General features: G+C 36.1%; 1 pseudogene; it reads right to left on the reverse strand.

Moving 5' to 3' along the window:
- Positions 1–327: 327 nt before the first annotated feature.
- Positions 328–12,375, reverse strand: part of LOC110579874 — a 51,571-nt pseudogene continuing 39,523 nt past the window's right edge.

Below are 12,375 nucleotides of genomic sequence, written 5' to 3' on the forward strand. Positions count from 1 at the left end.
ATGTATGAAGTGGGTACAGAGCTGGGCACTTGTGCAGCAGGGGTGTGTAGTACGGGAAGGAGATGAAATCCATGCAGTTAAGCAGGTAGCTAAGTGAGGCATGCTGAGGTCAGAGGTGCAGGAGGCAGCACAAGAAGTAGGTGGGGTTATGGAAGACACTCCCACCTGAATGTTAAGCAAAACGTTAGTGATGCCTCTCAGCTCCTCCTGCTCCTTCATCCAGACACCTTGCACCTGCCATGACTCTGTGTCCTGGAAGGTCTGTCTGTGCTCTAGCAGTCCAGTGAGCACTGCTGCTGAGTCCATGAATATAGGCTCCGTTCTGCATCAATGATGTGGATCTCCCACTCCAGGCTGGAGATGACAATGGCCTGGGCACGAGCTGTTCAACAGCAGCCGATCAGCCAGCTCCCTGTAGAGGTGGTCTCTGAAGGAGAACACACAGGGGTTGCCATAAACCAGGTATAGGGAGCCCAACAGTTCCCACCCCCCAATAGATCTTGGCCTTTTTTTCACTGGTGGGAGAATTTCTCATTGAATTTTCTGAAAGCTTATACCTGTCAATGAAAAATTTGTGCTTTTTCACCTGGACAATGACCTCCTTGAAGAGTTGACACCATTTGAGACCTACCATGTGTCACATCACCTTGTCCACGAAGCTGAAGGGACTGTTGGTAAGGAAGGCCACCTGTTTCCCATGGGCCACCAGGCTGCTCAGGGTGGCAAAGATTTCCTCCTCTCTCAGGAGGAACTTCTCCATGTCTCACTGGATCCACTGGTATATGAGACCCTTTATGGCACATCTCAACCAACATGTATCACATCCTTGTAGAGGCTCACTTGGACAAACTCCATGTCATGGGCCAGGTAGTGGCCCACCAGGCAGGAGAGCAATACCATCTCTGGCAACAGGAAGATGTCAGTGAACTACTGGATGGAGGGACTTTTGCTCTAGAAGCCACCGATCTGCTGCAGTGGAGTATGCTCGGTGCTCCCGTATAGATCAGTCACTTCCTGGTCCTGCACAATTAGAGGCCCCTGTAGGTAGTCCCCAGTTGCACATAATGGAAGGCCTCTGTCTTTATCTGGAGGCCCCTATGAATGTCTTGGAGTACGCAGATAGCAAAGTTGGAGTAGTAGTCATCCCTTTGAATCCCCCCTGGGTATTTGTGCTCAGGCAGGATGTCACGGTGTGGCACTGAACATCCCCCATTGTAGAGCATCTGTGTACTATGCCAGCATGTAGTCAGAGTCGAAGCTATAGATCTCAGCATCGCTCAGGCTCATCTTGTTATTGGTGTAGAGGGCTGCTGGTTTCAGGAGACTGAAGACCTGGGGGGTTAGGAGGGGGAGGGGGGTGCAAAAGGTTATGCATCAGTCTCTGCATGTCCTGGTAAAGAACCTACAAGTGTGTGTCAAGCTTGATGCTGCTGGCAGGCACAGAGCATGGCCTGCCCAGACAGAGGTCTCTGGACTGAGGAGGCTGCAGCCATGGCTGAAGGCAAGGAGAAGGCAGCTGGAGGCCCTCTATGGCCTCTACACAGCAGATAGTGGTAGCAATTGCCAAAACCCCACACCCAGCATGCCTGCTGAGAGCCAAATGGGCTGCCGCTTGGCTGGGTTGGTAGGCCAGTCCACCTCTCTAGCTGCGAGTGTAACTCTGCATTTAAAGTAAGTGATGTGGGTAAACATCCTTCCTTACATTTATTAACCATTTGGTTATGATCTTTATTGAAGTGATTTTTCAAGGTGATTTTTCTTTTGACCCTTTCTTTTTTTTTTAGATTTATAGAAGTTTATATGAGTTTTCTTTGGTAATATGTACTGCAAATATTTTTCTCCACTTCATGTCTTGCTTTTTTATTTTCTTATTGCTGTATTTTAGTGAAAAGAAATACTTAATTTTTAGTGTAACTCTCATTTATTTTCCTTATGGGTAATCTTTCTGTCCTATTTAGGAAATCATTACTTATGCCTGAAGTCATAAATTTACTCTTCTATCTTCTCCTCAATTAGCTGTATGTTTTTCAATAAGTGATTTTTTCAAGAGAAGAAACAACTTGATAAAAGGATTATCACTAAAATCTGATATAATATGCAATTAATTTCCTTCATAAATTTAAAAATTCACTTGATAATCTTTAGTAATGAAGAAATGTTGACAGAAAGTTGCAAATATAGGGGATAATCACTGGGGATAAAATAAATTATTTAATGAAGTATGCTTCTACATTGAGAGTACATTAGGGGAAAATAAGTTGTATACCTTACTGTATTTCTGATTAATCAAAGATTTAAAGATCATCATAAAATACTAGAAGGATTTTATGGTAGACTTTACAATGAAGTATGGATCACTACATCAAAAACTAAGGATGTATTGTATGGTGACTAACATAACATAAAATAAAATTTAGAAAAAAAGACTTTATATAATTTTTAAATATGTGAATAAATCTTACAAATCTGTAATACTTTTCATTCTCACAATGTTTAAAGAAAACCAGGAAATGTATTTGCAAAAAATGATGTACAGAAAAGACTCCTACATTATAAAAGCTCACTAATCAATTTGAAAAACAAAGATCTCCATTTCAACTAAATAGAATGGGGCATATATGTTCAAGGATTACAATATGTACTTCACAGGGAGAAAAAAACAAACAGCCAAAACTACATGAACATCTGGACCACTTGACATACAGTGAAAGATCTTCATACTGATTCAAGGAAATACTGTGTGTGTGTGTGTGTGTGTGCACGCTCGTGCACATGCATGCACAGATGTGCAGGCCCCTGCATGTGTGTGAATGCTGAAACTACTAAGAAATGGTTTTCCCTACTATGGACAGAAATTTAAACATACTTAGAGTGCCCTTTGTCAATAACTATCAAAATTGAAAACTCACAGGGCGCCTGGGTGGCTCAGTTGGTTGAGCGACTGCCTTCAGCTCAGGTCATGATCCCAGGTCCCGGGATCGAGTCCCGCATCGGGCTCCCTGCTCTGCAGGGAGCCTGCTTCTCCCTCTTCCACTCCCCCTGCTTGTGTTCCCTCTCTCGCTGTGTCTCTCTCTGTCAAATAAATAAATAAAATCTTTAAAAAAAAAAAAATTGAAAACTCACATACCTTTTAACCCAACAATTCCATCTTCAGTAGTTTATTTTATGATTATACTTCCATGGGAAGTTATAAAAAACAATTTTGAAGGCAGCATTTTTGCAGTAGAAACATATGTACTTAATGGCATAATACATTCATATATTTATTTTTATACCGGGAAATAGACCCAAGACAGTTTAAGTCGTTACAGGAAAAAATTGCAGAACTATGTTTATTTGATTGACTTTGTGTCAAAAATACAATTGTTCACGAAACATTTTTGGACACATATACAAGGAACCAGTAACGAGGATAGTTTTGGAGGCTGGTGGTGTTTGGAATCTCTTATTTTTCATTTTAAAATCTTTTATGTGTTTTGGTATTTTTATATAAGCATATATTTTTATAATGAAAAAGAAAATGATTCTTTGAATTTTAAAAATTGAATCCTACACTAAATGTGCTTAGTTACTATGCTGTTTTTGTAACTGAGTTGTATAAAAATTACAGTGTTTTCTTTTAAAAAAATGTGGAATTGTCAAAGCTAAGCACACGATATCTGATGCCATAGAGCTGGCAAAAAAAGAAAAAGTAGTGAATTAAGAACTAGAAAACAAACAATATGATTTCTTTTTTTTTTTTTTAAGATTTTATTTATTTATTTGACAGAGAGAGACATAGCGAGAGAGGGAACACAAGCAGGGGGAGTAGGAGAGGGAGAAGCAGGCTTCCCCGTGGTGCAGGGAGCCCGATGTGGGGCTCGATCCCAGGACCCTGGGATCACGACCTGAGCCGAAGGCAGATGCTTAACGACTGAGCCACCCAGGCACCCCACGATTTCTGAATCTATTTGGTTTCAATTCCATGCTTTATCATTTACAACTGCCATGTCAATGATGTCACTGATGTTCTCTGTTCATTTTCTTTTTCTATTCAATTTTATTAAGACCATTTTCCTGTATATTGTATTTATCTATAGGATATAGATAAATGGAAGTATGATAAAGCATTTATTTTATTTTTATAACCATTCTTATCTGATCTCAACTATCTGTAGGCAATTGTACCAAGAAATAACAGGGCTAAATTCATACCCTGAGTTACATATTCATGAGTTTTTTGATTCTACTCTCTATCTTCAGTAAGACCTGAAATTGTCTTCAAAATTATTCTCACTTAGAAGTGTTTTCTTGGACAAGTTTTCCCAAATTTTCTGACCTTGGAGGGATTTTCTGGTCAGCAAGGTTTCCCCTGATCCCAAAGCCCAGAATAGTGCCCTTCTGTCAAGACACCTCTAGTTTGCTGTTACACTACCATAATAAGACCAACTACTTAATGGTAATCCCTGGGTGCTTCCAGCCAGTCTTGATAGCATTGCTGTCACAGGACAGGGTCTGGTTTTTTTTTTTTTTTTATTGTTGTTACTTCGATTTTTAGATTTCACATATGCGTGAAATCATAAGGCATTTGTCTTTCTCTGACTTACTTCATTTAGCATAATGCCCCATCCATATTGTTGTAAATGATAGGATTTCCTACATTTTCTTTATGGCTAAATAATATCCCTGTGTGTGTGTGTGTGTGTGTGTGTGTGTGTCACATTTTCTTAATCCATTCAACCATTCAATGGACACCGGTTGTTTTCCTGTCTTGGCCATTGTAAATAATTCTGCAATGAACATGGAGATGCAGAAATCATTTCACCTTAGTGTTTTTATTTCCTTTGGATAAATATCCAGAAGTAGAATTGTTGGATCATATGGCAGTTCAATTTTGAGGTTTTTGAAGAACCTCATTTCTGTTTTCCCTTGTGGCTGCACCAATTTACATTCCCACCAACAGTGCAAAAAGACTCCTTTTTCTCCACATCCTCACCAACAAGTTGATCTTTCTTGTCTTTTTGATAATAGCCATTCCAACACGTGTGAGGCGATACCTCATTGTGGTTTTGATTTTTTTTTTCCCCCCTGATGATTAGTGATGTTTAGCATCTCTTCATGTACCCTTTGACCATCTGTATGTCTTCTTTGGGGAAAAATGTCTATTCAGATGTTCTTTTTTATTAGATTGTTTGGTTTTTATTCTGTGAGTTCTTTATGTATTTGGATATTCCTTAGTGGGTATATAATCTGCAAATATTTTCTCCCATTTGGTAAGTTGACCTTTTATTTTGTTGATGGTTTTCTTTGCTGTGCAGAAGGTTTTTAGTTTGATGTCCCACTTTCTAAATTTTAGATTTTGGTATCTTTGCTTTTTGCTGTCAAATCCAAAAAAATCATCTTCAATATTCCCAAGATTACTTTGGCTACTTGGGGGGTGAGGAGTCTTCTTTGGTTCATTACAAATTTTAGTATTCTTTGTTCTATTTCTATGAAAAATACCATTGGAATTATGATAGGGATTACATTGAATCTATAAGTTGTTTTAGGTAGTATGATCATTTTAACAATAATAATTCTAATCCATGAGCTCAGAATACCTTTCCATTTATTTGTGTCACCTTCAGTTTCTTCAATCAGTGTCTTACAGTTTTCTGTATGTGGGCCTTTTAACTCCTTAGCTAATTGAATCCTAGGTACTTGATTCTTTCTCTTGTAATTGTAAATGAGATTTTTTCCCTCAATTTTGCTTTCTTATAGTTCATCATTGGTCTATAAAAATGCAACTGATTTTTATATATTGATTTTTGTGTCCTGCAACTTCATTAAATTCATTTATTCTAACAGTTTTTTGGTGGAATCTTCATAGAGTTTTCTCCGTATAATATCATGTCACCTACAAATAGAGAAAGTTTTATTTCTTCCTTTCTGATTTGGATTCATTTATTTCTTTTTCTGGCCTAATTGCTCTAGCTGAGACTTCCACTACTATGTTAAATAGAAGTGGTGAGAGTGGACATCCTTGTCTTACTTTTTTTTTTTTTTAAGATTTTATTTATTTATTTGACAGAGAGACAGCACAAGCAGAGAGAGTGGCAGGCAGAGGCAGAGGGAGAAGCAGGCTCCCCGCAGAGCAAGGGAAGGCCTGATGTGGGACTTGATCCCAGGACCCCGGGATCATGACCTGAGCTGAAGGCAGTCCTCAACCAACTGAACCACCCAGGCACCCCCTTGTCTTGTTTCTAATCTTAGAAGAAAACCTTGAAGGTTTTCACCATAGAGTATGACATTAGGTATAAGACCAATATGCTCTTTATTATGTTAAGTAGTTCCCTCTATACCTACTTTTTGGGCGTTTTTATCATAAATGGACGTCGAATTTTGTTAAATGATTTTACTGCTTCTATTGAGATGGTCATATGATTTTTTTATTTCATTGTTGTTCATTTTGTTTCATTTTGTTGGTTTTGATCCTTCATTTTGTTAGTGTGATGTATCACATGGATTGATTTGGAAATGTTGAACCTTCCTTGCATGCCTGGAATAAATCCCACTTGATCTTTTAGTGTATTGTTGAAATGGATTTACTCATATTTTGTTGAAGATTTTGCATCTATTGTCATTGGGAACATTGGCCCATAATTTTGTTTTCTTGTGGCATCCTTGTCTGGTTTTCATCTAAGGGTAAAGCTGACCTTGTAAAATAAGTTAAAAAGTGTTTCCTCCTCTTCTGTTTTTCAGTAGAGTTTGAGAAGGAGTGGTATTAATTCTTCTTAAAATGTTTGGTACATTTGACCAGTGAAGCCATCTGGTTCTGGACTTTTGTGTGTTGGGAGGAAAAAGAGTAAAAGTTTTTTTTGTTTTTTTTTTTTTGTCTTTTTTGTTTTGTTTTGATTTTTAGTTAATTTTCTTCAGAGCACTGAGACACAATTCACTAAAGATTAGCTGGAAAAATATATTTTGTCTTCATGATTTTATCAGTCTTTCTTTTAATACTTTCATTTTCAATAGTGTTTCTGTTTTCTTGAATTATGATATATCCCAGTAGGCTTTGTAGACTGTCCACAAATAAGCTCCTGGAAGAGGCCTATACAGACATCTAGACATACAGAATCTTAGTAGTAAAGAGATTATGATAAGAGAGAGAGTCACACATCTTCACTGTCCTCAACTTATATACATACATAAAAGTGTAATATATTTACATTTATACATAAAATATTGTTCTGACTTTCCAATGAGTAAAAGAGAAAAATAAACTATTCATGGCTATATGAAAATGCCTCCCCAAAATTCCTAACAGGTTTTGTAACACCCTAGGTTCTCACTTTTCTGATAATAATAGCTGCCCTGTCTGTGTCTCACAAAGTTCTTTCAAAGTTCAAAGGAAATAGCAAACATAAATGTCATTGTTTACCGTAGGGGGAAAACATAAAATACAGAAAAATCATAGCACTGAAATTATGTTCCCACAGTTCATTCTGACAGCCCAAACCAAGATATGCAAATCATTGTTCACTTAGATTGGCTTTACACCTCTATTTAAAACATATTACATCATGACAAAAGGCTGGAGCCTGAGCATTAAGTTTTTAATCAAGAAAGTAGGGATCAAGAGCAAAAATGTATTCTATGCCAGTTTTTCCATTGAGTAGGTGACACTAAATCAATCACGTATTTGGTAGGATCGCTTTTGAGCATATGTTAAGGCATTATTTTGCACTCTTGGTAATTAACTCCTCTGAACCACAGATTGTTTCTCAGTATAGTGAAAGAAAAGAGTTAGTCTGATCCAGAAGTGTGCTGTCGACTAAGTTCTAAACTCTTTGATAAGAAATAGGCAATTGGGAGAACATACACTTAAACAGAGCCAAGTCTATAGGGAACACTTCTATTTAGAAGGCACTGGGAAAATAAGCATACAATATTAATGGCATTCCAAAGATAATATCTTTTACTGAGAACTATATTTTAGAAGTTTACATGACTTCTTACAAAATATGGAAATTCATGCATCCCACATCTCCAATTCCTGACTTTAATAATATAATAGGAGATAATAATAGAACATCTAACTGCCTAAATTTCCTTGGAGAATATAAAAAGAATCTTTGTTTTTCATAGATAATCAATCTGTAAACCACTTACCATACCACTAGGCTAAAGCACACAGACTATTCCATTTGGCAGCTATTTTATTGTATCTTCTTTGATTTTTTTTTTTTAAGCAGTTTGTAGAGATTGGGTGTAAATTATGACAAACTTTGTATGGATCTATTCTTGCAGGGTTGTGTCATCATTTTGGTTAAATTCTTTGTTATGCCTCCCTCTAAAGTAGTGGTTATCTTTGAAGACTTAAAATTGTACTCTGGCTTCACAAGATATATGTCCTTCTAAACTATCATGTAAATGACTAAAGAAATCCTATTCTGAGATACAGCAGGGTTATTATGCACCACATGGACTATTTCAAGGAATGGCTGATACCATTCTTGAAATAGATTGTTCACAGAGGAAATATGCAGGTTTTATATTAGTGCTTTCTGTTACTGTTTCACCCTGGGACTTAACAAGATCCATGTGTTTAGTGAGATCTCTAAGAAGAAACACGCTCACACTAGTGCACGCCTATAGGGAATGGAGCCTTGTTCAAGATTAATTTATTAAGACAGGAGCACCCACTTGCCACCAATTTAAAGAATCAGGGTGAGTGAAAAGAATAACTGAATGGGAAATTCAGGGTATTTGTCACAGCTAAACAGCATTGACTTGTGGTAAGAATACCTTCCATTTGCAGGGAATCTATTATTTTCAAAATATTTTGTAAATGCTATTTCATTTAATTCCCAACACAAATTTTTGTAGGTAATTAGAGAACGTCCAACAATAATAATCATAAAACAAAAACAACTAGTGGTAGTTGGGGGTTTTTTGGTTTGTTTGTTAGTTTGTTTTTTTGGTTTGTTTGTTTGTTTGTTTTTGCACCAGTCTCTAGTCTATGTGCTTTATAAATAATAATTTATCTATTCTTCACTAATACTCTGTGAGTTAAGTCCTATTTATAGGTCTATTTCACAGCTCAAGAGAATGCAGCAAAGAAAGATCAAATAATTTGTCCAGGGAAACAAAGTCAGGAAATGGTCAAGCCAGGCACTCTGCTGATGTCAGATCAATGACAGTCCACCTAGGCTAGAGTTCTTTAGTTCTTTTGACAAAACAAATTTCTTGCATTGAATAAATCTTTTTAAGATTAAAAAGAAAGACGTTTAAGAGACCTTGAGCTACTAATGAGAGCGAGAATAAACAAACACTATCTTGGCTTAGTTGTGTTTTTTTCATCCCTAGTGATGATCACTTTAATCACATTTATTTGACTGCCCATGAATGTTTGGATAGTCATCCAAAACACTTGACAGAGATTCAAGATGTACTGTGCTATAGTGTAGAATATTAGAAAGGAGCTGAATAGATGGGGACTACATTTTCCATCATATCCATCTCCAGGCATAGTACTGGTTCTCAAAAATAAAATATGACCCAAGGTGTTTTGGAAGAAGTTGGGCTTTTTCTCCACCACTTCTTCTCTCCTCTGCCTACTTGAAAGTGATAACCAGGACATTCTTGAAAACCTTTTGAGATTAGAGGGGAAGTGTCAGCCAACCTGGAGTATCCATTTTGATTTTCATGGGTGGTCTGTCATGTCTTAGGATTATTACTTTGGGTATTATTTATTTAACAGGTTATTTAACCTAACTTATACAATGCCTATTGATTTGGTTATAATTTTAAAAACCAAAAAATAAACTCACAAACCTAAGTTGGAAAAATTATATATTATTACAATTATATATTATTATAAAAATTATATATATTTTATGTGTGTGGCAGTGTGGTGGAAGTGGGTTTGTATTTTCTTAACTTTCTAGGACTTTGGGGCTTTTCCTCATTTTCCCACCATCTCAACCATGCAATTAGAGAGACCTTATAGAGCAAACAAAATCAGTAGATGTTTAAAGTGACTTCTAAAAAAGAAAATGAGAATGATAATTTCAAATTAGTATGTAAAAAGGAAAAAATCAGGTAGCAAAACAAGTATAAAACAAGCAGAAAAAACCAATTATCCAATAAAAAATTAGACAATAGAAAAAATACTAGAAAAAATTTAGATAATCTCAGGAAGTTTGCATCTCTAGAAAGAAGTTTCATATTTAGCACTATAGCTGACTGCATAGCCAGAGAAAGATTCCCAATAAGGAATACATTAAATGTTTGAGGAAATGTTAACCATGGAGTATTCTTGACAAATGGTAGTAGTGACAATGCTTTAATCTTTTTCAATTCTCATATTTGAAAAAAAAAAAGTAAAATTATCTAGCAAAAACAAAACCTCATGGAAAGTATTTACAACATAACTAGGTGGCAAGTTACCCCCGTGAATCCCAAAATACAAGTAGGTTGAATTAAAAAAGAAAAAAAGCAACCAAAAAAACCCACCAAACCTGCATGGCATCCACATATGTGAGGCTCAAAGCAAAGGGAATCTGCAAGGCATCTGACACACCCAAGAGCAGTAGAAATCTGTGGGCCAGCCTGACACACCCAAGAGCAGTAGAAATTGCTGTGAGTCAACCTGAGAACATTAGCTGCCATGGGGAGGAGGTCTGCCGGGTGAAATTGTGGATGAGTACATGGGATCCACCATAAGCACTAAAGTCTTTAAGAGCTCCGCAAGCTGACTACCCTAAAGAGAAACTGCTGAGAGTGTAATAAAAATTAAGCAAGATAAGAACAGAGAGGAAAGAAGAAAACGTCCAGATAAAAGTAGGTAAAGTTTAAGAGACCCAGGAAATCTCAGAAAACATGCTAGTATTTTTTTTTTCTCACTCAAAAAAATAACAAAATGGAGCACTAAATTCAAAAAGTTTCAGAACCATGTCTCCTTTTAAAAGTTCAGAAAACTATTTTGCACAAAAATAAGCAACAGATAATTATCAAGGTCAAATTCCATACATATGTATTATAAGAACAAAAGATAATATGGTAGAGAATAACATCTCTATGGAAAATAAAAATTTTAGGATAAGTTATAAGCCAATTGAAAAAGATAGTAGACAAAAAATAATAACAAATGAGAATTAGACTAAACATAATCAAGGTGATATTACTCAGGAAAGAATTAAAAGAAAAAATTAATGACAACATAATTTTAAAAATAAGTAAATAATGTAGAAAATGCTTTTTTTAAAATTTGAACTTTAAAATTTGACTATTTTAAAAAACAAAAAGATAAAGTTTCAATGAAAAGTGATGGTTACTGAAGCCAGGCAAAGAAGATCAAAATACACATGATATGACTTTCTAAAGAAGAAACCCAAAGCATGGAAAAATAACATACACAAAAACAAACTATAACTTAAGAAAATTTTCCTGAAGTTCAAATAGTGTAAATTCATACTAAAGAAGATCCAGAGTGACTAACCCCAAGACATATTTTATTAAAATCATTACACTTGAAAAGATTTTTAAAAGCAAAAGCTCAATTGGGCATCAAGACAAAAACTTAAATTATCATTAGATTTTCAACAGTAAGGTTTTTTTTCTGTACAAAAATAAAGGAGTAATATATTAATACATTCAAGAAAATAAAAATAATTTGAGTCAACATAAAATCCACCAAAACTGACTTTCTAGTATAAAGGCATGAACAAATTTGTATCAACATGGAAGAACTCGGGGATTATTTTTTTCTGGAGCCTTCCCAAGAAATCTAGAGAACAGTCTTCAGATAACCAAATGGCTCTAAAGGCATTGACACAGGGAGGTTGGTGAAAGTTAAGCATGTAGTTACTCACAGAATTAAAATTGAGCAAGGCTTAAACATGAAAGAGAACGGCAAACAATGATTGCATGACCAGACATTGTAGATATAATACAACTATTGAAACTGTGAGAAATTGGGATAACACATGCAAAAAGTTAAACTGTTCTCAGAGATTACTTATGTGGTGGAAGAATTAATGTCATTTTCCTGGGAATGTTGTGTGTATAATGTGGGATAAATTTAAAATAATGCTAATGGAATATACAAACTCTATTATCTTGTGTGCCCTGGAGAACTTGGATTCTAGTTACAAAAGAAGGGAGATAGGAATGTAATGTAGAAGACCTATAAAAAGTCTGGTAGTCCTAAATTTGAATGGAGGTTGTATCAATAAGACTTCATGAAGCCTTAGATCTCTTTAAAGTGTCTGTCTAGGGCACCTGGATGGCTCATTTTGTTAAGCATCTGCCTTCGGCTCAGGTCATGATCAGGAGTCCTGGCATGGAGCCCTACATCAGGTCCCTACTCAGTGGGGAGCCTGATTATCCCTCTCCCTTTGCCTGCCACTCCCCCCT

This window comes from Neomonachus schauinslandi, chromosome 12 (assembly GCF_002201575.2).
Source record: "Neomonachus schauinslandi chromosome 12, ASM220157v2, whole genome shotgun sequence".
Taxonomy (NCBI): domain Eukaryota; kingdom Metazoa; phylum Chordata; class Mammalia; order Carnivora; family Phocidae; genus Neomonachus; species Neomonachus schauinslandi.